Source organism: Lissotriton helveticus, chromosome 8 (genome assembly GCF_964261635.1).
Source record: "Lissotriton helveticus chromosome 8, aLisHel1.1, whole genome shotgun sequence".
Taxonomy (NCBI): Eukaryota; Metazoa; Chordata; class Amphibia; order Caudata; family Salamandridae; genus Lissotriton; species Lissotriton helveticus.
This window is the reverse complement of record NC_136069.1, coordinates 2406280-2432349: the sequence shown is the minus strand read 5'-3', so window position 1 is coordinate 2432349 and position 26070 is coordinate 2406280. Positions and strand designations below refer to the sequence as shown.

Sequence of the window (26070 nt, the reverse complement as noted above, 5' to 3'; positions counted from 1 at the left end):
AACTGAAAAATATTATCAACCGCAATTGGAAAATCTTAAATAGCGAGTTGATAGAACCACTGCCTAAACCATTATTCTCCTTTAGGAGAAACAAGACGATCAGAAATTCATTGGTACACACCTACAAAAACTGCAAAAGCATTTTCCAAACTACCGTGACTGACAACAGTAAAGCGTTAGGAAACTACAAATGTGGATCATGTTCAATCTGCCCAAATTGTATTGAAAGCAAGACGTTCAATTTCAATGGTAGAACATTGAATCCCAAAAGCCTAAACAACTGTAGAAGTAAGAGTGTGGTATATTTATTGATATGCCCATGTGGTCTAGGTTACGTGGGCGGGACAGGGAGAGAGCTCCGCGTCAGACTGCTAGAACACAGATCGGCAATAAAGAATTCAAAAGAAAATGCCCCTCTAATAGACCACTATAAATCTAAGAATCATGGCTGTCATGACTTTATGTGGTTTATTTTAGAAAAAGTGAGCATAAGCAGAAGAGGAGGCAATTTGGAAGTCATGCGCAAAACACGAGAACAGTGGTTCATGTTACATCTGAACACGATTGACAAAGGACTAAATTCTAGGGAGGACTGGATGAAAATAGTGGCAAGAGAGTGAGAATTAGAGCAATTTAACAGTCCTCATAGTTATATTCCTGCAAAAAGATTACATTCTTAATACTTTGTAATCAAGTAATATCATATTGCAAATTAATTAAGAAATATGGGTTCAACAACGGCCAATATGGTTGCATAGAGAAAACAAGCACAAAGATGCAATTTTCCAATATTTATCTTTTTATACTGGCTGGAATAGTCCAATAATGGTTATATATTAATAACCATGGGTTAGTCCCCGAACAAAATGCTGGGATCAGCAATATGATTAACAACAAATCTCGATAATAAGATAGCTATGCACCATAACGAGGCGGGGAACTCATCGGACATGTATCATAACGAGGCTTGGAACTTGCCAGCATACCTCAGCGCACGCGCAGGGAACTAACACCATGATAGAGGAGTAAGACGGTCTCGTCACAAACGAGATTTTCAATTCGGTCGTTATACTCCAGAACGAGGCTTGGAACGCGTTGGGATGGAAATGGCTCTGTCTAGCACACGCGCAGTATAAGCCAACAGGTCGAACCAAATGACTAAAGGAGGTTCACCTGATTATTAAGATAGGAACCAATGATAGTTCCCGAGGACCAGTTCAAATAGAACGCAAAAATGCCAAACGGTCTCTTCGGTTTCTTCTGCATGAGACGACCGACGGTGCAGGACAAGCGGACATTTCCGCGGGACACGGGAGACTCCATGCCTGTTCACAAAGGTAAGAATTTGCCCCCGCCACAGAGCAGACTGCACGAGCCCCATTATTATTAAAAATAAAACTGCCCCTAAGTCCTGCTTGTCGATGTTTTTGACAGGAACAAGCATCAAGACCAACAAGACCTGTCCCTGTGAACTTAAAATCCACAGAAGCACGCTACTAGGGGTAAGATGTGCACAACATGCACATTTTTTATTGCTAACATAGTAATAGGTCGAGCTAATGAATAGGTCGTGCTTATTATATAATTTCAGAGTACGTGCAGAAAGGATATCAGCAAATACAGACCATTGAAGCCGAATTCAAATTGAAGAAAGAAATATAAAACAGTGGACAAAAATTCTTTTAACACTAAAGGTAATAGATTACAAAGAGTGCTGTTGTGAGATATAGAGTAACTATAGTGCAGGAAAATAAATAGAAGATAATTCCATCCTTCCTTGTGTTCTTTCTTTTCTCATTTACAGAAAGTAAGATAAACATAATAAGGCAGCCAAGGAAACAGTTTTTATCATCAATTTAAGAAGTCCAAAACGAAAAAAATAAGGTAAAATAGATTACTTTGGACAAACCACTTACCTCCTGTTCTACAAAATAGAAGCAGTGATAAAGTAATAAGATGTATCTATTCTTTCAGTATAACCAGTCCTGGATTAAAGTGCGATGAAGGACATGAGAATAATTAGCAAACCGTGAAAGATGTGAACAGGCAATAAGATAACCCTATACAAGTTCCCCGAGTAAAGTTGAATTAGACTCTTGTGAACATCACATCAGCCGAAGCAATAGAGAACAACTAGATGGGGCCAATAGAAAGGCGAAATGTGGCCTACACGAGATAAGGAGTGGGTTAGAACTGATAAGATGCACAGGGGGAAGATGCAATCCCTGGGGGACATGGCTCCAAGTAACCTACAGTGTTCTAACCAGGATTCATTGGGATCATTGTTCTTGAACCAGAAACAGAATAATATACATTTACTGTGATATGATGCAGAATTAGGATGACTGTAATACAATTACCAAACATAAAAGAGATGTGTTTAGAATGAAAAAGTCGTATGTATCACATATAATGTACTGATGGTAATATGTTTATCTGCAGGAAAACTATACAGACGGCAACCAACCAGTGCCATTTGTAGGAGAGACCTATAAACATTGTCTTGATAAAGATGGTAATGCATCGATAAAAACCATCGAAACGCGTCGACGCCCCCCTGCACGATCAGGAGATTAATAAGCCTAGCCTGTAGACCAAGAATTGTATATGTCCAGGAGGGTTCTGATGTTAAAAATCTCAAACAACGTGCAATAGTTATTGACAATTTTATGTCTATGTATGTCTCTCCCCCTCCCTTTTTTGTATTCTTTTCCTTGATATAATATGTATAAACTGTTGTTTTTTAATAATTTAGTTTTATATGTTCTTGTGTAGGAGTTATTGCACGCCATGAATGGGTTTAGGACTTTTTTATATATGTGTATAAATTTGTTTTTAATATTTGAGTGTATTTGTATGAACCTTTTTTATAATAAAAAAACGAATGAACTACATTTCTGTTGCATTAGTATAAAAGGAAGGAAGGGTTCCCCAAGGTAGCAAGGGGTCCTTTTTGGGTAGTTCGAGACAAACATTTGGGTTTGTCCCATGTAGGAACGGTCTGCCAAGGGATAACTTCTTCTACTGTTAAAGTACCCTATTCCCCTGGTTGTAGGGGGTCTCTCTCTAATTTGAAACACTCCCACATCTAAAACATACAATGCGGTTACGTGATATATTCCTATAGTTTTGAAAACCTTTTGTAACATTGTTCATAGCACATACTTCTTCACTTAGTTTATCATTCTTGCTACCCCTAGTGCTCGTTTCCTCAATAGTTTTCATCCATTTGTTAGATTGTTCAAAAGCCATTGGCAGTGGAAATGCTTTCTAATAAAGTGGGATTACCTAATATCCACAATTGTTCCTGTGTTTTCTTACATTTAAGAATGCAAAATCCTTTCAAAATCAGGTGTACCACACCTGTGCTGCTGCAGTAGTAGGTACTAGACACCCTCGTCGCCAATTTGTAATAAAGAAGTTGAAAATCCAAGATAATTCCAAGTAAAATCCAAGGTTTATTGAACTGCAGCACAGTACATCCACTCTCCAAGTTACCAGTCCTTTTTCTCCACCCCAATCCATTTCAGACCATAACAATTCTAAATGGAATCCATAACACAATGTGCATGAGCAGCTATGAAGAGACATTCTATTTAAAAGGGAAATATGTACAACATTGGAATTTGTATTAAAAGGGAAATATCTGCAAACAAGAATACTACACTCATGCCGCCGTTGTGTCACTTTTTTATAAAGCTGCAGCGACGTAATCAATGCGCCATACTGCACCCTATTTACAAAATGATGCATCTCGGCAGAAGCGACACCTTGTAAAGTCCTGGGCTACATTATACCTGTGTCGGGTATAATGTATGCAGTGTGGGCGTTCCCCCCGTGTAAAAGCCTGGCGGAAGTGGTGCAGTGAAACCTATGAGATGTCACTGTGCCACTTGTATGACTTGACTGCGTCACAATCTTTCCGCCAGCCTCAAGCAGGCCGAAGGGTGACGCAGGGCCTTTCACATGGGACTCGCTCAATACAGTCACCTAAATACTAACAGTTGCCATGCAGGGGGCTGAGACAGGCAGAGGCAGCCACGGGCATGACATGGGGCAGACAGTAGCCTTGAACACCCGGGCTGGGAGCTCAGCGGCGGTGTAGGGGGCACAGAGCTGCTGGGGAGAGAGCAGGCCAGTGACCGAGGGTCAAGGTCATTGGAATATTTGTCATGTATGATGTACATCATGCATCAGCCTGTGCACAAACCCAGCCGTGGAAATATTTGTCATGTATGATGTACATCATGCATCACCTTGTGCACAAACTGAGCCATAGTAATATTTGTCATGTACGATGTAAAACGTTTCATGTTTGTTTGTTTATACTCCTTGTGAAGCACAGGGCTGCAGAGTGTTTACATGTGGGCGTGGCCTGCCTTTCAACTTTCTTGCTTTGTTTGTTTGTTTGATTCCTTTCATCTTTCTTCCCAAAGGTTTCATGCACCGCCCCAAAAGATCCAAAAGAATTAACACAATTTAAGACACCTGGGAAAATGTAGATGTTAGACAAGTCTGTGTGTGTGTCCTACTAATAGAATAATGGATCTAGTACTTCCCTAGTGTATACATTGGGCCCGATTCACAGAATGAACTTAAGACTCAATCCTAAACTTACTACTATTTTGGTATTCACAGAATGCACTTACTACTTTTGGCATTCACAGAATGAACTTACTACTTTTGGTATTCACAGAAGTTAGGATTTTGTCTTAAGTTTGTCTTAAGTCAAACTTAAGACAGACTTAAGACAGACTTAAGTTAGGATTTTGTCTTAAGTCTGTCTTAAGTTTGTCTTAAGACACAATTAAGACAAAATCCATACTTCTGTGAATACCAAAAGTAGTAAGTTCTTTCTGTGAATGACAAAAGTAGTAAGTGCATTCTGTGAATACCAAAATAGTAATAAGTTTAGGATTGAGTCTTAAGTTCATTCTGTGAATCGGGCCCTAGGTCAACAAGTCCCTGCTGCCCACATCTGACCTCAGTGTGTGATCCTGAGCTAATCACAGTGCCCTCCATTCCAGTCAGGTCTCCCTTTTGCCAGCACTGGAAGAAAAAAGCTTAGTTCTGATTTGATGGCCGTATACGAATGTGAATATTTACATACACGCCCTTCTCTGCTCAAACCACAGAAGTTCAACCCCCATGGGCAATGGTGCATTGCCAGGTTTCTGACACACTCCAGCGATGCGTCATTACTGCGCCAACAGATACCTCAGGATTCGCAACATATCTGTTGACTCCTTGAGACATGGAGTGCCGCAGTGTAAATACGGCGAATCCTTGGGGGCTTCTTTGCAAGCCCCTTGTGCCACGTTTGCGTCACTTTTAACATGGGAAAAGTGATGCAAACGTGGCGCAGGAGGCTTGTAAATAAGCCCCTTGGTGTCTCAAGGAGGGTGCAGTGAAAAGTGTTGCATCTCTCTTTTTAACCGACGATGCTGCACTTTTCAGAAATTAGGGGAGTCCGCTGTACCTGTCACCAGCTACTTGCCACACTGTTTGTTGCCCCTGGGGACCTGCTTAGCCTACCAGCCCCCGGACGCTGCTGAGAGCTGGACGCTGCTGGGAGCCACCATCGTCCCGCTGACTTCGAGGACTACACTCCCCGGCAGCCTTTGCGGCGGGGATGCCGGGAGCATGCTGTTGGCGCCAGGAGGTGCATAAGAGGGGGCGCGGGCTACCGTTGTGCGGGACGCACGCGGACGTGCTCGGGCGCTGCCCGGGCAAAGCCCAGGCCAAGGGCGGGCCGTCCGTGCCCATCAGAGACAGGAAGAGGCTGGGCTGGGCCCCCCCTAATATTTTCAAAGAGGGACCTGAACTTGAGGTACTGTTGATGAACTACCAAGACTGATATATATTTAGATCTGTTCATCTTTATTAAGTGGTATTGAATTGGCGTATTGTGTAGTATATATGCTCGTGTATTAGGGATATGGGGGAATTCTGTGTGTGTAGATTGCTTCAGAGCAGTGGGGTGCATGAGACAGCCCCTCATAATATTAATTGTTCTCTAAGATTGCTCTGTACCCAAGAGTTTGCAAGATGGGGAAACGGGCTTGTGTGGAGAAGAAACAAATCTCAGCTTTACCCAAACCAAGCTCTAAACCCACGTCCATAGACAGGATGTTGGAGAAAGCTCTGGGAGCTGTGGCCACAGAAATAGAACGGACTGAGAGGCATTTATCCCTCACCCCAAACCTAGAAATAGAATCGATGTATCTCAGTCCTACACGTGACACAGGGGTCTCAGCAACAGAGCTATCCAATGACCAACCAGTAATTATTGACGTAGTGAGCTCAGGGTCATGTAAGGTTTACATCCGAAACCAACCGGGTAGAAAAGGCAAAGCCAGACCAAAAGCCAAAGTAAAACCCCCTGTAAGAAGGAAAAAAACGCAGGGCTCCACCCCTGAAAAAGGAAACTCAGGGAGTGAAAATCCAGAGGATAGCACAGGATATATAAATGATCAGCCTGTGTGGGTCCCATCGCTGGTGACAAACCTCCAGAGGCAAATGAGAGCCATAGTCAAGGAAGAGCTCAGACCCCTACTAGCAAGGATAGATGGGCTGACTGTAAATCTTAACGAATGGATAAAATCTAGGGAGTTAACCAAGGATATTACTAGCCCTGATAGTATGATACGAGACCAAGCCACTACAAGCAATATTTTGGTTAATCCCTGCCCAATCCCTAACGAAAAATTTCTACCATTAAATTCAGATAAGGAGCAGCAGGTTATGAACCATAATGAAGCCAGTGTGGCAAGGTCACCCCTGGAGCCAACAAACTTAGCAAATCATACTCCATCACTGCCTAAAGGTACAGGGGAAATACAAATAAATTCTAGACAGGTGGAAGAAGAAATCACCTCAAACATAGAAGGTAATAATCATGCTTATTCCCCTCCAATCATACATATACCACCTGCTAAGAACTAAGAAAGGGTCAATTAGAATCCCATCAAGAATTAAAGAACAAATGTGTCCATTGGTTAGTGAACCATAGTAATTTTGGCTATGAGAATGCTGTAGAGATTTTAACCACACGAAGGGTGGGTTGGATAGGCAGACGACATAAGGATATACAAGGAGAATGCATAGTAATCCACTTTAGAAATCCATGGTTGACCCAAAGAGTTTTAGCTAGTGAGCATGGGCGGAATAAGGGTAGTATTTTATTATTTCCCTTAGGCTACTTTTATCCCCCCAATAGGCCCTTTCAGCTTGGTTGGCACCAGGAGATGGGAAGGAGACCTGTCCTTAATAATCCTCTATTATCAAATTGAGGTCAGCATTGGCACAATCAATCAATCTTTAATATTCCTACTGGGAACAGGTTTAGTCCCCTAGATGGAGTAGATTTACTAAAGGAAATCCCCCCAACTAATAAGGTGGAAACATGCATTTCACTTGTAGATAATCTGATCCAGGATAATTCTGCAGGGCCATATCTCCGGATTGGGGAGGGTTCAGCCGGAGGGAGCATGAGCGGCTCCCGAAGCAGCAACCACCATGATGGTGATCCAGCCCTGATTGAAAAATTCTAAACACCCTGGGCCTCCTTTATGAAAAGTGACGCATCGCTGCGTGAAAACAGCGATGCGTCACTTTTCACTGCGCCCTCCTTGCTACACCAATGATGCATCATATTTACAGTATGACGCATCATTGCGCAAGGAGTTACAGATACGTCAGTATTTCTGACGTATCTGTTGGCGCAAAAGTGACGCATTGCTGGAGTGTGTCAGTCTTACGCCTGCTGTGAGGCAGGCGTAAGAAATTGATGCATTTGTGTCCTAGAGGTGGCGCAGTGAAATGTCATAGATTTCACTGCGTCACTTCTACGACCCTTTCTTGTGTCAAAACGCCCCCCCCTTGCATGCATTATACTTGGCGCAGGTATAATGTGGTGCAGGGGTTTACAAAGTGACGCATCTACCTAGATGCATCACTTTTTAAATATGGCACAACAAGGCGCATTTTTTACGCCACTGGTACGTCACAAAAAGTGACGCACCAGCGGCGTAAAAGTGACGCACGGCCTCATAAATGAGGCCCCCTATATATGTAGGGTCAAATGTGTTGGATGATATTGTATTAACAAAGGTGTCAATGCAGCTGCCTTCGTTAGTGTCTTTCAAACAGAATTCATCCAATTGCCCGGTAACAAGGGTCCTATCATGGAATATTGCGGGTATTAATAATAAGTTAGATGATCCTGACTGGGTATCTTTTACTAGTCAATTCGAGATCTGCAAGTTCCAGGAAACCTGGGCAAGAGGGGAGGTCCCTAAATCAGGTTATGCTTCTTTTAGTATTCCCGCAACATCGGGGGGAAAAGGGAGATCATCTGGAGGCCTTCCTACATGGGTAGGCGCTCACCTGGGTTGTATGGCCGGGCATATTGACACAGATTCTAATGATACTTTATGTGTCCTATTGCAGTTTCCATCCAAGTCTCCTGTTGCCCTTATAAATGTATATTCAAGACCTACCCCTATGGGCAAGGAGTCCACTACGTTGGAGGAATTAACTATATTTTTACGTTCCATTGCTGAAAAACAAATGGTAATTGTAGGAGTGGATTTTAACTGCCAGTTCGAGCCGCTTGAGGGTTTGTTTCTTGACAGCTTACATGATGAGGATAACTTTTGCAAAATCCAGAGTCCAGATGCCCAAAAGTAAAAAAATGGTGTACCCTGGTGATCCAGATGAATTGTCTCGTTCTGAAACACTCATTAGGAGCGTGCAATGGGAGATCCCTGTCTGATACATCTAATGGTTATACGTTCCATAGTAAAGATCGTGGGTTTTTATTAGATTATATTTGAATCGATTCCAAATCCTGGGATAGGATGATTGATTTTAAAATTATCCCACGTCTAAACAGTGATCACTACGCGCTAGTAGTAGAACTAAAAGGACTACATTCTGAGAGTGCGCACACTTTGGATAACCCTATTGATCCCAGGTTGATTGTCTCGAACTGCAGGCAGAGAGTGCGATGGACTGATTTCAGCCAATCACAGGATAATCTGGGTAGTGAGTGACCGCTGCGCCTCTCACCAGGCCGGGTCACCCCCTTGCTCCTCCTGCCGCCTCCTGCTCCAGCCAGCCTTGCCGCACTTGCCGCATTTTCCCGCCGCCACCGACGCCCCCCTGGTCCCCCGAGCGGCCCAGCCACTGCAGAGCCGGCCGCTCGCCAGTTCCCGCCGCTGCTCGCCACAGGCCCCGCCCACCACCGGCCCATTGGCCGAGCCGCTCCCGCCGCCCAGCTGACCCGCCCTCAGGTCCCCCTTCTTAAGGGGACAGCTAGGAGTGCTCGGGAGTGACCGCTGTGCCTCTCACCAGGCCGGGTCACCCCCTTGCTCCTCCTGCCGCCTCCTGCTCCAGCCAGCCTTGCCGCACTTGCCGCATTTTCCCGCCGCCACCGACGCCCCCCTGGTTCCCCGAGCGGCCCAGCCACTGCAGAACCGGCCGCTCACCAGTTCCCGCCGCTGCTCGCCACAGGCCCCGCCCACCACTGGCCCATTGGCCGAGCCGCTCCCGCCACCCAGCTGAGCCGCCCTCAGGTCCCCCTTCTTATGACGCCCCCAGAGCGAACGCGCAGCGGACGCGCGCAGCGGGAGCACCGACTGAGCGCCGAAGGTGCGTCAAAGGTAAGCCCGTCTGCGCCCGTCCGCGCCTGGACCGCGCCCAGTGCCAGGACCCCTGGCCCTCGCAGACCCCAGTCCACCCGCCGGACGTACGACGCCGCCACCCTCAACGCACTCAACTCCGGCCGATTCCCGGGATGCTACCGAGCCACCCCGAGACGCACCCACGGACCCTTCTGCTGCAACGCCTGCAAGTTCACCTGCAACCGGACCCACACCACACCAGCACCCACCAATCCGAACACCAGCAGCACCCACCTGAAGTGCATCCTGCTCAACACCCGCTCCATCCACAGACACGCCGTCCAGCTCTGGAACCTGCTCGACACCACAGCCCCAGACGTCGCCTTCCTCACGGAAACCTGGATGAACGACTCCTCAGCGCCCGACATCGCCATTGCCATCCCGGACGGCTACAAGATCATCCGGAGGGACCGCATCAACCAGACTGGAGGAGGCATCGCCATCATCCACAGGAACACCATCCGCATCATGACCAACACCGACGACCGCAACACCACCACCCTGCTGGACAACCTCGCCAACCTCGGACTCAAGCAACTGGTGACCACCCCGACCCACTACGCTGGACACACACTCGACCCGGTCTTCTCTTCCAGCAAGGACATCGCCTTCAGCCACGCCACGGGACTCCACTGGACGGACCACAGCTGCGTCCACTTCAGCTTCAGGAGGACCACGCTCCACCATCACCAGCAACAGGTTCCCCGCAGAAGCTGGAACAAGATCACTGCAGACCAGCTCGCTACCTCCCTGAGCAAGAACCCTCCCACCAGCACAACGAACCCCAGCCAAGCGGCCACCAACCTCACGAAATGGATCAGCGACTGCGCAGACGACCTCGCCCCTCGGAAGACCCCGCCGAGCAGACCCGGCAGCAAGAAAGCCCCATGGTTTAACGACGAACTCAAGAGCTCCAAGAAGAACTGCAGAGCACTCGAGAAAACCTGGCGCAGAGACCCAACACCGGACAACATGACTGCCCTCAAGCTCGCCACTCAAAAACACCACCAACTGATCCACGCCACCAAGAAAACAGCATTCAAGGAACGACTGGACAACAACGCACACAACAGCAAGGAACTCTTCAACATCGTGAAAGAGCTCTCCAACCCCAACGCCGGAAGCATCGACATCACCCCTTCGCAAGACCTCTGCAACTCCCTCGCCTCCTACTTCCACAACAAGATCGCGGACATACATAACAGCTTCAGCACTCAACCGACGAACGCCACGACCGAACCACCGCCCCCCACCACCACCCTCCGCGCCTGGACCCCGATCAGCACCGAAGACACCATCCGCACGATGAACTCCATCCACTCCGGATCTCCGACAGACCCCTGCCCTCACCACGTCTTTAACAAGGCCGACGCTGTCATCGCACCCCACCTGCGGGACATCATCAACACCTCCTTCGACACCGCTACCTTCCCGGAGAGCTGGAAGCACGCCAAACTCAGCGCTCTACTTAAGAAACCATCAGCCGACCCCACCGACCTCAAGAACTACCGCCCCATCTCGCTACTCCCGTTTCCGGCAAAAGTCATCGAGAAGACTGTCAACAAGCAGCTGGCCGCCTTCCTCGAGACGAACGGCTCCCTCGACCTCTCGCAGTCTGGCTTCCGGGCCAACCACAGCACCGAGACCGCCCTGATCGCAGCTATCGATGACATCCGAGCCCTGCTCGACAACGGAGAAACAGCAGCCCTCATCCTCCTGGACCTCTCCGCGGCCTTCGACACTGTCTGCCATCGTACCCTAGTACAGCGCCTCAGCAACGTCGGAATCCAGGAGAAGGCACTGGAGTGGATCATCTCCTTCCTCGCCGGAAAGACACAGAGAGTCCGCCTCCCCCCGTTCAGATCGGAGGCCACCGAAGTCATCTGCGGCATTCCTCAAGGCTTCTCGCTCAGCCCAACACTCTTCAACGTCTATATGAGCCCCCTCGCAGCCATCGCACGCCAGCACAACCTCAACATCATCTCCTACGCTGACGACACCCAGCTGATCGTCTCCCTCACCAACGACCCCGCCACCGCCAGAGCCAACCTGCACGAAGGGATGACAGACGTAGCCAAATGGATGTCGAACAGCCGCCTGAAACTGAACTCGGACAAGACGGAAGTCCTCATCCTGGGATCCTCACCCTCCGCCTGGGACGACTCCTGGTGGCCCTCCGCCCTGGGCTGCGCACCCAAACCAACAGACTACGCACGCAACCTGGGCTTCATCCTGGACTCCTCCCTCTCCATGACCAGACAAGTCAACGCCGTCTCCTCGTCGTGCTTCAACATCCTGCGCATGCTACGTAAGATCTTCCGATGGATCCCCACCGAGACCAGGAAGACGGTCACCCAGGCCCTCATCACCAGCCGGTTGGACTACGGCAACTCCCTCTACGCCGGAACCACCGCCAAACTCCAGAAGAGACTCCAGCGGATCCAGAACACCTCAGCACGACTCATCCTGGACATCCCCCGCCGCAGCCACATCTCCGGACACCTGCGAGATCTGCACTGGCTCCCGGTCAACAAGAGAATCACCTTCCGGCTCCTCACCCACGCACACAAAGCCCTACACAACCAAGGCCCAGGACACCTCAACAGCCGCCTCAACTTCTACGCTCCCAAACGCCAGCTTCGATCGACCAGCCACGCCCTCGCCGCCGTCCCCCGCATCCGAAGAGCCACCACAGGAGGAAGGTCCTTCTCCTACCTGGCCGCCAAGACTTGGAACTCCCTCCCGGCCCACCTCCGCCTGACCCAAGACCACCTCGCCTTCAGGAAGCAGCTCAAGACCTGGCTGTTCGAGCGGTAGCGGACCCCCTCCCCCCAGCGCCTTGAGACCCCCCCGGGTGAGTAGTGCGCTATATAAATGCTTTGATTGATTGATTGATTGTAGTCTATATGATGCCTTACTCCCTGTACTTGTATCGGCTTCCATTTCAAATAGTAAAAACAGGTTCGGTTTAGACCTAGAGATGGTTGAGTCGAATCATGTTAGACTAGGAGAAGTTACATTGAACTTCTTCTACCCCAACAAAACCAATAGGCCGGGTAGGCTCCCACCCCACTCCTGGTACAATGTTCTTTGCCGTAAGGCTAAAAGAGCACTATTAAAGCTAATGATCACCCACAAATCAAAACTGCAAGGAAGGTTTACAAAGCGGTCATCTTAGAAGCTAAACATGGGTGGGAAATGGAAAACTGGGGCACACTGAAAACAGCATTAGGGGAAAGAGACATGAGGACCTTTTGGGGTGTGGTTAATATTGTTTTTTCTACCCCCAAATCATTGGTTGATCTGAACCTGGATGAAGAGGTCTGGCGGGAGCATTTTGAATCCCTCTATGCTAAGGAAAAGAGGCTCAAGGACGTGCTGGCCGAAGGTAGTCACCTGGAGGGAGATTGCCTCCCAAACCAAGGAGAATTAAACTCTCATCCTGATGGTAGTGGGAGCCCAAGTATACGTTTTTTTTTAAAAATGATTTTATTTTTACCATTGCACAGTTAGCACATTACAGCGCACTTCATCAAATAAAAATCATAACAGTACATTTCCTTTCAAATCATATCAACTCATATATGAAATTCATCGTAGATTACTTCATCCTATGAACTACATTAAACTAATACAATACATTTCTTTTCAAATCATGTATAGAATTCGTCAAAGACTACTTCATTTTATTCATAGCAACCCCAAACCCTCTCTCCATCTTCTAACAGGGTCCCATATTCTTAAGCCTTAACGCCTCCCTTTCCTGCCTTTTCGAGCATATATGTTCTTTTCCAAATTATATGTCGTCAATAAATTAGCCAGCCATACTGGCTATACAGAGTCTATAAACTGCCATAGCAACAAAAATGAATTCTCTGTGGGTAGTATTGCTATCTGTGACTATCCCTAAGAGTATTTGGGGAGGATTTAAAGTGATTTGAATGCCTAAGGAGAAATCCAAAAAGTTCTCAATCTCTTTCAGTAGTGTGTGCAACTGCGGACATGCAGCAAATATATGTGTCAAATCTGCCTCGGAAGAGCTGCACCTTGGACATGTGGTGCCTGTACTGCCCCCCAACTTTGCTATCTTCGCTGGGGTAAAATACAGCGAGTACAGAGTTTTATACTGTTGCGACTGATGGATTTCTGAATAACGGATATAAAACATGTTAAAGTAATCCATGTCAGTGATTTAGTTCCTGTTTATATTTCAGTTTTATTTCATCTAGCACTCCTTAGAGTGTTACCTATTTCCAGGATGTTGTGTTTCTGTATTTTATTTCTGCATCATGCCAGTCTTGTACAGTGCATACTTTGAACTGAGTACTCTTGCACAGCGCATACTTTGAACTGAGTACTCTTGTGCAGCGCATACTTTGAACTGAGTACTCTTGTACAGCGCATACTTTGAACTGAGTACTCTTGTGCAGCGCATACTTTGAACTGAGTAGTCTTGTGCAGCGCATACTTTGAACTGAGTACTCTCGTGCAGCGCATACTTTGAACTGAGTACTCTTGTGCAGCGCATACTTTGAACTGAGTAGTCTTGTGCAGCGCATACTTTGAACTGAGTACTCTTGTGCAGCGCATACTTTGAACTGAGTACTCTTGTGCAGCGCATACTTTGAACTGAGTAGTCTTGTGCAGCGCATACTTTGAACTGAGTACTCTTGTGCAGTGCATACTTTGAACTGAGTAGTCTTGTGCAGCGCATACTTTGAACTGAGTACTCTTGTACTGCGCGTACTTTGAACTGAGTACTCTTGCACAGCGCATACTATGAACTGAGTACTCTTGTACAGCGCATACTTTGAACTGTGTGCAGCGCATACTTTGAACTGAGTACTCTTGTACTGCGCATACTTTGAACTGAGTACTCTTGCACAGCGCATACTATGAACTGAGTACTCTTGTGCAGCGCATACTTTGAACTGAGTACTCTTGTGCAGCGCATACTTTGAACTGAGTACTCTTGTGCAGCGCATACTTTGAACTGAGTACTCTTGTGCAGCGCATACTTTGAACTGAGTACTCTTGCACAGCGCATACTATGAACTGAGTACTCTTGTGCAGCGCATACTTTGAACTGAGTACTCTTGCACAGCGCATACTATGAACTGAGTAGTCTTGTACAGCGCATACTTTGAACTGAGTACTCTTGTGCAGCGCATACTTTGAACTGAGTACTCTTGCACAGCGCATACTATGAACTGAGTACTCTTGTGCTGCGCATACTTTGAACTGAGTACTCTTGTGCAGCGCATACTTTGAACTGTGTGCAGCGCATACTTTGAACTGAGTACTCTTGTACAGCGTATACTTTGAAATGAGTACTCTTGCACAGCGCATACTTTGAACTGAGTACTCTTGTACAGCGCATACCCCCTTTTCTGCCCACCCCGCCATTATCATATCCCCAAAAATCTGTGGCGGAAAAGAAACATTTTTGTACATCCTAGTATACCAATTATATCGGCCCATGCCAACTTTCTTCATGACAGCATTCCAAATCTTGACCGCGGCTTGAACTGTTTTGAACCTTGTCCTTTTATAATATCCAAAATCAGTACAGTTGAGGAAGCAGTTCTCCACCTCTGACCCCAAAACCGCTGAGTATATCCTAGACGAATCATTGGTGGTTCTTTGATCTAAACCGCCCCCCCCAATTAATCCCCTCATGTACTGCAATACAGCTGCCCAATAGTAAAGCCTAAAATCGGGCGCCCCCCACACTCCTCTTTCTTTCGGTAGTGACATGTATCTGTAGGCCCTGCGTGTCTTGCCATGAGCCCAGATGAACCTATTCAGAATATTCTCCAACTCTTTAAACCACTTCGCCTCAAAAAATAAAGGTATTGCCCTGAAAAAATACAAGAATTTGGTCAATACCAGCATCTTTATAACATTAGTGCATCCCACTAGTGATAGATGTAAATTGTTCATCCGTTCTAGGTCTGTTTTTACCCTTATCATCAGGGGCGCGAGATTATTCTGCACCACTGAATCTAGATCAGCTGTAATTGCCACCCCTAAGTATACGGCTGAATCCACCACCCTATGGTCATTACAAACAACATACTGATTACACACTATTTGAGTTTTAGAACTATTTAAGCTATACCCCGCAACCTGGCCAAATTTTTGTGCCTCAGTCTCAATTTCTCTTATTGCCTCGCTAGGATTAAATGTCAAAATGGCCACATCGTCTGCGTAGGCTAGCGTCTTTACCTCGCAGCCGTTCAACCTGATTGATGGGATCTTGTGGTTGCCCTCCAACTTGCGTATCAGTGGATCTAAATAAAGTGCAAAAAGGAGTGGGGATGACGGACATCCCTGTCTAGTCCCTCTCCTAATACTAACTGCTGTCGAGTATCCCCTATTGACTCTGATCCTTCCTGACGGGCTTTTATAGAGAGTCTGCATCGCTGTTATAAAACCGTTTCCCATTCCACTCCACTTTAACGTATGCCACAGAATTCCCAGGAGACCCTATCGAACGCCTTCTCAGCATCCAAAAAAAGCGCCGCCATAGGGTCCCCCAGGATCCCCGCCGCATCAAACATTGTAACTACCTGCCTAGTGTGTTGTGTGGTACTTTTGCCTGGAATAAACCCATGCTGAGTATGACTTACTAAATCCTCTATCACTACCGCTAATCATCTCGCCAGTATCTTAGAGTACAGCTTGGTGTCCACCTTCATCAATGTAATGGGTCTATATGACCCTGGCAGTGATGGTATTTTACCTTTTTTTAAAATAACAATAATGTCCGCTTCCCCCCAGGATTTAGGTATAGCTTCCCCTTTCTGTGCTTTCAACATGACGTTAAACATATCCCCACCAATCGCTTGATGAAACACTTTGTAAAACTCAATTGGCAGTTGATCTGGGCAAGCTGCTTTGCCTGAAGGTAATAGCTTCAGCGCCATGAGAAATTCTTCTAAGATAAAGGGCGAGTCCAACATCTCCTTTTCCTCCATAGTTATAATCGAAGGGGTAATATCTCTAAGATAACTTTCTACCTCTCTTAGGGTTCCTGTCCTACCCCCAGCATACAACTCTGCATAAAACTGTCTAAAGACCTCCCTTATTTTAACTGTTTCAGAGACCACAGCCCCGTTCCCATCCCTAATCTCTGAGATGTCTGAAGCTGCTAGTCTCTGTCTAGTGCGGACAGCTAATAAATGGCCCACCTTCTCGCTTAATTCGTACGCAGCTTCCCTCTTGGTTAAATAATTCTCCGCTGCTTTTTTAGAGATATTTTCCGCGGCTTCTGATCTAAGAGCAATGATTTTGAGAAGGTGCTCTTCAATTGGTGCATTCAGCCGTAAGTCCATCGCCAGATCATCCTCTACCTTCGTCAAGCTTTGATATACTTCATTAATTTTATCTCTTATCTTTTTCTGGGTGGAGAATACATAGCTCATTGTCTCCCCCCTAATCCCGGCCTTAAAAGCATCCCATACTACTCCCGAGGGGGCTGTACCTCTATTAATGTCCCAATACATCTTAATCCAATCTGTCATGTGATTCCTATATGCCTCGTCCTTCAAAAGAGCTCTATCAAATGTCCATTGTGTATCCTTCCGCTGTACCTGACCTATTCTGATGGTTAAAATCAATGGACTATGGTCCGACACAATTTGAGGCTGTTTTTCAATTTGTGCCCCTGCCATCAAGGGGGAAGAGATCAAAAAATAATCCAGCTTAACCAATACCTTATGAGGCGCTGAATAGAATGTGCTACCATCTATGCCTGGTTTCCACTTAACCCACTGATCCACTAGGGAATTGTGTAGCACCATATCGGTCAGTGCTCTATGTACTCTCTTCTTCCTCCCTTGATACTGCCCTCCTCTCGAACTGTTGGGGTCATGAATATTGAAATCCCCACAGCATAAAATTGGCTTGGACCACAGCGCCAGTTCTGTATCTAGATATTGAAATATCTCTGGGTCGTCCTCTGTGGAGCCATACATGGACACTATAGTACATTTCTCCCCTTTAAATCTTATTTCCAAAATTACCCACCTACCCCATTGATCCTCCTTTTTTTTATCACCTCTACATCCCTTGATCTCCCTAGTACTGCCACTCCCCTATGCTTAGTAGCTTGATTGGATTTTGCCAAAACAGCAAACCCTAATTGATCCAGGAAATACCCCTTGGAGGCTTCTACATGTGTTTCCTGGAGGCAAACCAAATCCAAACGTAGCGTCCTAAGTAATGCTGCAACTCTTAGCCTCTTACCAGCATCATTAAGGCCACAGACATTAATAGTAGCGATTCTACAACTCATTAAAATACCTGAAAGTGTTTGCCTGACTCTGCATACCTTACCCAACCCATCCCGTTGTATTGGTTATGGATCTGGGGTTGATCAAGTAACCACCGACATATCTCTGCGTACTGTGCCAATTGAACTCCTTGTGCGCTGCTGCGAGCCACCCTGTGCTGCCTCCCAAGTATAAGTTTTAATGAAGTTAAGGGCGCACTAGCAAAAATAGCCCCAGGTAAAGCACCAGGCCTGGATAAGATGCAATCTTATCATTTGTAATACGCACTACTTACCCGTGAGGTTCTCAAGGCGCTGGGGGCGGGTGTTGCTACTGATCGAAGAGCCAGGTCTTGAGGAGTCTTCTGAAAGTTAGTAGGTCTTGGGTCTGCCATAGGTGGGAGGGGAGGGTGTGACAGGTCTTGGCGGCGAGGTGGGAGAACGATCTGCCACCGGAGGTCGCTCTTCAGAAGCGGGGGACTGTGGCGAGGGCTAGCGCGGCGGAGCGAAGCTGGCGGGTTGGGGTGTAGAAGCTGAGTAATCTGTTGAGGTACGTTTGTCTGGTGTTGTGGAGTGCCTTGTGTGCGTGGGTGAGGAGCTTGAAGGTTATCCTCTTGTTGACCGGGAGCCAGTGCAGGTCTCTCAGGTGGGGTGTGATCTGGCTGTGGCGAAGGATGTTGAGGATCAGGCGTGCAGAGGCGTTCTGGATGCGTTGGAGCTGTCTCAGGAATTTGGCCAAGGCTCCTGCGTAGAGGGCGTTTCCGTAGTCCAACCTGCTGCTGACGAGGGCCTGGGTGACTGTTCTTCTCGTTTCAGTGGGGATCCACTTGTAGATCCTGCAGGGCATGCGGAGGGTGTTGAAGCAGGAGGAGGAGACAGCATTGACCTGTTTAGTCATGGAGAGGGTGGAGTCAAGGATGACCCCTAGGTTGCGTGCATGGTCGGTGGGTGTTCGGGCGGTTCCCAGTGCGCTCGGCCACCAGGAGTCATCCCAAGCCGAAGGGGTGGATCCGAGGATGAGGACCTCCATCTTGTCTGAGTTCAGCTCCAGTCGGCTGTTCCTCATCCATTCAGCGAGGGTCTTCATCTTCATTTCTTCGTGAAGGTTGGTTTTGGTGGTGTGGGGGTCCTTGGTGAGGGAGAGGATCAGCTGGGTGTCATCTGCGTAGGAGATGCTGTTGAGGTTGTGCCAACGGGCAACGTGGGCGAACGGTGCCATGTAGATGTTAAACAGAGTTGGGCTGAGGGATGAGCCCTGGGGTACGCCGCAGATGTTTTTGGTGGCTTCGGAGCAGAAGGGGGGGAAGGCGGACGCCCTGTGTTCTGCCGGAGAGGAAGGAGGTGGTCCAGTCCAGGGCCTTCTCTTGGATCCCGGGGTTGTGGAGGCATGTTCGTAGTGTGTGGTGGCAGACCGGGTCGGAGGCGGCTCACAGTTCCAGGAGGATGAGGGCTGCCATTTCTTCGTTGTCCAGCAGGGAATTGATGTCATCGGTGGCGGTGATGAGTGCAGTCTTGATGCTGTGGTTGCTGCGGAACCCAGACTGGGAAGGGTCCAGGATGTTGTTCTCTTCGAGGTAGCGGGTCAGTTGTTCGTTAAAGGTCTTCTCGATGACCTTCGCCGGCAACGGGAGCAGGGAGATGGGACGGAAGTTTTTGAGGTCCTTGGGGTCCGCCTTGGGTTTCTTGAGTAAGGCGTTGATCTCGGCGTGCTTCCAGCTCTCCCTGAAGATTGCTGTCTCGAAGGAGGTGTTGATGACTTTCCGGAGATGGGGTGCGTTGGCTGTGCTGGCTTTGTTGAGGATGTGATGTGGGCATGGGTCTGACGGAGATCCGGAGTGGATGGTGTTCATGATCTTGATGGTGTCGTTGATGTTGGTCCAGGAGAGTAGGCGGTTTGTGTGGATGGTGGTCGTGGGGGTGGAGGTCTCAGTGGTTGTCGGGCAGTTGTGGCGTTGAAGCTGTCATGTATGTCTGCGATCTTGTGGTGGAAGAAGGTGGCCAGCGAGTCGCACAGGTCTTGCGAGGGTGGAATGTCGTTAGGTTGGAGCTGGGGTTGGAGAGTTCCTTCACGATGTTGAAGAGCTCTTTGCTGTTGTGCGCGTTGTTATCTAGGTGGTTTTGAAGGAGGCCCTATTGGCAGATCTGATGAGGTGATGGTGTCTGCTGGTGGCGTTCTTGCGGGCTGCGTGACTGTCTGGTGTTCGTTCACGGAGCCAGATATTCTCCAGATTTCTGCAGGTTTGCTTGGAGGCCCGGAGGTCTTCAGTGAACCAGCTGGCTCTCTTGTTGGTGTGACTGTTGGAGGGTTTCTTGATCGGGGGAGGGTGTTGGCGAAGTCGTTGATCCACTGTGTGAGGTTGCGGGCAGCGGTGTCGGGGTCGGTGGGGTCAGCGGGTGGGCTCTGGGCGAGGGTGGTAGTTAGCTGGTCTTCGGTGACTTTGCTCCAGCAGTGGCGAGGCATCTGTTGGGTGCGGTGCTGCGTGGTGGGTTTCTTGAAGGTGAAGTGGTTGCAGCGATGGTCAGTCCAGTGAAGTTCGTGGAGTTGTTGAAGGAGACGTGGGGGCTTGCGGAGAAGATGGGGTCAAGCCTGTGACCGGCGGAGTGGGTGGGTGTTGTGACGAGCTGGCTGAGTCCGAGGTTGGCTAGGTTGTCGATCAGGGTGGTGGAGTTGGTGTCGTTGTTGTTCTCGAGGTGGAAGTTCAGGTCCCCGAGGAGGATGTAGTCCATGGAGGCGAGGGCGTGTGTGCTGACGAAGTCGGCGATGGAGTTGCTGAACTGTGGTCGGGGTCCGGGGGGTCTGTTGATGAGGGTTCCTCTGAGGGTGGTGTTGGGGTCGTTGTGGATCTGGAAGTGCAGGTGTTCGGCGGTGCTGAGGGTGTTGTCGGTGTTGGTCGAGACTCTGAAAGTGTTCCTGTGGACGATGGCAATTCCTCCTCCTGCTCTGTTGGTGCGGTCCCTGCGGGTGATCCTGTAGCCTTCCGGGACGGCTATGGCTATGTCGGGTGCCAAGGCGGGGTTCAGCCAGGTCTCCGTCAGGAAGGCGATGTCTGGGGAAGTTGAGTCGAGTAGGTCCCAGAGTACAACGGCTTGTTTGCGGGCGGAGCAGGTGTTGAGAAGGATGCATCTGAGGTGGTTGGGTTCTTTCCTGGTTGGCAGCATGGAGGGGCGGATGGTTGTGAAGGTGCAGTTCCGCAGGTAAAAGCTCTGTGGGTGCGCTTTGGGGTGGCCAGGAAGCAGGTGTAAGATCGTCCGGTGTTGAGTTCGTGGAGGGTTCAGGCATCGTAGCGGTGTCGGGCGTCATGGCATTCGCGGGGTCCAGGGGTCCTGGCGCTGGGCGCGGACCTGGCGCGGACGGGCGCAGATGTGCTTGCCTTAGATGCGCCTTTGGCGTGCCAGCGGCGCGCCCGCTGCACAGCCACTGTGCGTCCTCCATATGAGGAGATGTGGGAGGGAGGAGTAGCTGGGAGGCGGGAGCGGGCGGCGAACGAGATTGCAGGGGGGCGGGGACGCAGCAGCGGGATGAAACAGGCAGGGACTGCAGGGGAACTAGGCACATGAAGGAAAACCAAGTCTGGGCAAGAAAGCAAGTACAGGGACAGAGGAATAAAAACAAGTCTGGGCAAGAAAGCAAGTACAGGCACAGAGGAATAAAAACAAGTCTGGGCAAGAACGTAAGTTAGGCACAGGGGAAAAATACAAGATTAGGCAAAAACAATGCAGGCAGAACCGTGCAGCAGCGTGGGAAGTGACGCGCCTGTGAGCAGGGTCAGAGGTCGCTCCTTCTAGTTGGTTCGGTGCGGAAATAATTCGATCTTTAAAAAAGGTTCACCGCTCCTACCAACCAACTACAGACCAATCAGTTTAATAGATATTTCTCAAAAAATATTTGTGCGTATCTTGCTGCTCAGGCTTCAATCCTGGATGGAAGAAAAGGGGATACTGTCCTCCTTACAGGCGGGGTTCAGGGAAAAACTGTCGACCCTGGACCAAGTGCTAAGATTACAACTGTTCTGATCTGGTCCCTACGGAAAAACTGTGGTCAGTCCTTTGGGAGATGGCGGTTCCCGTATATTTAATCCAACTCATTAAACGACTCCACGAGGACAATTATGCGCAAATTAGGTATGGTAAGGATGAAAAACTAACTGCACCCATTCCTATTAAACGTGGTGTACGCCGGGGTTGTGTGCTTGCGCCAACTTTATTTAGATTATACATTAATGGCTTGATTGATTTCGTGTTAGCAGAAAAAGACCTAGATGTCCCTAAGTTAGCCTCCCGTAAAATTCCAGCAATGATGTTTGCCGACGATACTCTTTTGGTGGCTAAATCACCCTTGGGGATACAGAGGGTTCTTAATACATTTGAAGTTTTCTGTAGGGAAAGTGGATTAGAAATAATCCTACAGAAAACCAAATTTATGGCGTTTAACAGTCTAAAAGGTACACGCCCAAACCCTTTACTAAATGGCAAACCCCTCAAAAGAGTTTCTTCTTTTATTTATCTAGGCATTACCATAACAGAAACTATGAAATGGGGGGCTCATATTACTAAATCGATACTAAAATTAGCACAATTAACAGGTGGCATCATGAAGGTGTTTTGCAAGTCTAGCAAGAGAGCAGTTAGCCCAGCAATAGAAATCTACAAGGCTCAAGCTCGAGGTGGCGTGCTATATGGCGCAGAGATATGGGGTCACTCCAAGCTCGAGACCCTATCAACGGTGGAGAATCAATATCTCAGACAGCTGTTTAGACTACCATGGAGTACCCCGTTAATCCCGCTCTGATTAGATACGGGGCTAATGGCGATTGCAGAAGTGTCTAATCTTAAGCCCCTATTGTACCGGCGACGCCTGTGGACTACTCCCGAACTTTTACCATACAGGGAAGAACTGTTAGAAGTAATGAATGCACGGGTGCTGCTAAATTGCCTTGGTTTGCTCATATTAAACATTTGTTAACCGGTATGGGCCTGGGGGATTGCTGGGTTGGCTCCGAGTTTGCCTGCTCATTAATATCAAGGAAACAAATGAAGGTCCATTATGAGGAGCACAAAATGGCTCAACTCCATTGTTGTTCCCAACAGGCAAATTAACCATAGCTTTCTTAGAAATAGATAGTTTCCGCTTTGAGATGGCCGTAGATGTCATCAAACCAGTAGCGGCAAGAAAGCTCTATTTACAGTTTAGGCATGGGGTTCTTCTGCTCCGCTGGTTTACATCCAAATGGAGAGGTTTGCAAGCGGTGCATTGCCCGGCATGTGATCACCCTGAAGAATCAGTACTCCACGTGTTCTTCAGCTGCCCAGGCTACTACAAAGCGAGGAAATGTTGGTTGGTGCAGATTTGTAGGAACCTTTGGAAGTAGACATTGTTCTGAGGCATTCAGGATACTGAAGTCTGACCTCAGTATCCCGATTGTCTACTCAGTTGCAGGATTCCTATTTTCTATGTGGTGTACCAGAAGGGTCTTTTTGAAATCAACTAAGGACGCACTGGACTTTTCCTAGGGAATCAAAAATAATAACATCATAACCTGGTTCAACTTTCCTCCGTTGCTTATTTTATCGTTTTATATTTATGGGTCATCCCTTTAACGAATCTCTTTTTACCTAACTTATTTATTTATTTGCACTATGCACTTTCCGAAACTAAAATGATGTCTCCTGCCTAGTAACAGTCCCCAAGACTGTTGTTCTTTTTAAAAATGTATGGAGTTACTCATGTATGCCAAGTATGTTTATAATGATTTTCCTACAGCACTCTAAATTTGATGCGTGTATGTTTTGATGTAATTTTATAAATGATTGTATGTATGTGCTTGCACTTTTTAGGTCATATTGACCGAAATAAAGTTTTCTTGAACTTGAACTTGAAATGGGGCCCTCAATTATCGCCAACGGTTGTTTATAAAATGTACCTAGAAACGTGGCCTTTGTCACTCCTTTTCCCCAAAGGATTGCTGAGAGAGAGCACACAAAGTCAGTCCTTAATATGGCAGCTCAACTCATAACTGGTGGAAAAAGATGTGAACACATCACTTACCCTCAAATCTCTCAACTGGCTCCTCATGGAAGGCAGATGTGTTTACAAGCTGGCCTGCATCACTCACAAGGCCCTACACACCCAATCCCCCAATTACCTGAACAACAAACTGGTTAAAGCAGGAAAATCAAGAACTCTGGGAAGCACCAACTCACTTCTTCTCATCGCTCAAAACTGAAAAGAAAGCGACCCAGTGCCGGTCCTTCTCTGGCAACGTCCCCAGGATACGGAACACACTCCCTACTGACGTCAGATGCAACCCCTCCTTGCCTGGCTTCAAAAAGGACCAGAAACTACTGCTCCTCAAACAATACTTCCCTGAGCTAGTCAACCGACCTAGACATCGATAGACTAATGATCTCCCGCTCACTCTGACTTTTTCTAGGAGGGGGGGGTCATCTGACTGTTTCAATCCACCTACGGTCTTCACTCCCCCAATGTATATTTAGGCGTGATGTATTTACTTATATATTTTATGATTCCTCATGTTCTACGATGTAATGCAACTTCTTCTTTTCTTGTGTATGTAAAGCGCTCTGATGCCCCCGGGTATAGCTAGCGATATATAAAACCTTATAAATGAATAAAATAAAATTCCACGACTAATTACATTTATGTGTGTTTAGTTTTCAACAATTTTACTGGACAGAAGTTCTATTTAGTGAAAGAAGTAGTGTCCATGTTCACTGTTCTTTAAAATGCGCCATTCCCAATATATTATTACAAACAGTTGTAGATATAGAATAATAACACTTCAAAAATAAGGCAACATGTGGAACGTTAAAAATCTGACCATATTATGTCTTTTATTGAAAGGTATTGTGAGGGATCGAAACCCACCGAGACCTTAATTTTCTTATTGTAGTGTTGGGAACCGTCCCCCCCCCCCCCTCCACTCTCCTCCGCTTGAGGCTCTTGTACCCTTTCCTTGTCTCCTGCCCCCCCTCCATCGATGGTTCCCCCCCCACAGTTCTCGACTCTTCTCAAAGTGACTGAAAATAAACTCCTGAAATGCGCTTTGGATTCGAGCGCGCGACACTGAATTAAAAGTTTAAATAGACACAGAAGAGACACTCACCCTCACCCTCTCTGCCTCCCAGCACAGCAGGGAGGGGTGGGGGGGGGCTAAGGGGGGGGTCAGGAAGCGCCTAAAATGAGAACGTTTATGGAGAAAGGGGGAAAGAAAAGCGCAGAGCGTTTCTTGCAGCGGATATCATAATAAAACACAACAAATATAAAACTTAAATAATTCTTACCCGAGTAGCACGCGAGCAGCCTCAGCCTCAACCGATGAAGATCCAGCGGGAGTCTTCGAGGCGCTGTGGAATGTAGACCAGGGCCAAATGAACAGGTTCAGCCGGTCCGGTGTGGTCCACCCGCCTCCAGGCAGCAACGGTCTGACAAGGAAACAACCTGAGCCTGACAGTGTCACTGCAGAAAAGAGACATCCAGGCAAGCTGTCCACTGTGAGCTGAGCCCATCCAAAGACTGGCCTCTCAGAGGAGACTGCAGAGAAGAGACATCCAGGCAAGCTATCCACTGTGAGCTGAGCCCATCCAAGGACTGGCCTCTCAGAGGAGACTGCAGAAAAGAGACATCCAGGCAAGCTGTCCACTGTGAGCTGAGCCCATCCAAAGACTGGCCTCTCAGAGGAGACTGCAGAGAACAGAGACATCCAGGCAAGCCAAGCACTGTGAGCTGAGCCCATCCAAAGACTGGCCTCTAAGAGAAGACTGCAGAGAAGAGACATCCAGGCAAGCTGTCCACTGTGAGCTGAGCCCATCCAAAGACTGGCCTCTCAGAGGAGACTGCAGGGAAGAGAGACATCCAGGCAAGCTGTCCACTGTGAGCTGTGCCCATCCAAAGACTGGCCTCTCAGAAGAGACTGTAGAGCGAAGAGACATCCAGGCAAGCTGCACACTGAGAGCTGCGCCCATCCAAAGACTGGCCTCTCAGAGGAGACTGCAGAAAGAGGAGACATCCAGGCAAGCTGTCCACTGTGAGCTGAGCCCATCCAAAGACTGGCCTCTCAGAGGAGACTGCAGAGAAGAGACATCCAGGCA

The 26070-nt window shown here is 47.9% G+C and overlaps 1 protein-coding gene across 1 annotated transcript in view; it reads right to left on the bottom strand.

Moving 5' to 3' along the window:
* LOC144773335 (apoptosis-associated speck-like protein containing a CARD) overlaps positions 1–25320 on the bottom strand; it is a 137098-nt gene extending 111778 nt beyond the window's left edge. Inside the window, exon 1 of the mRNA XM_078658294.1 lies at positions 25264–25320. The gene's annotated coding sequence lies outside the window, so the exon portion shown is untranslated. The remainder of the gene's footprint in view (positions 1–25263) is intronic.
* Positions 25321–26070: the final 750 nt, after the last annotated feature.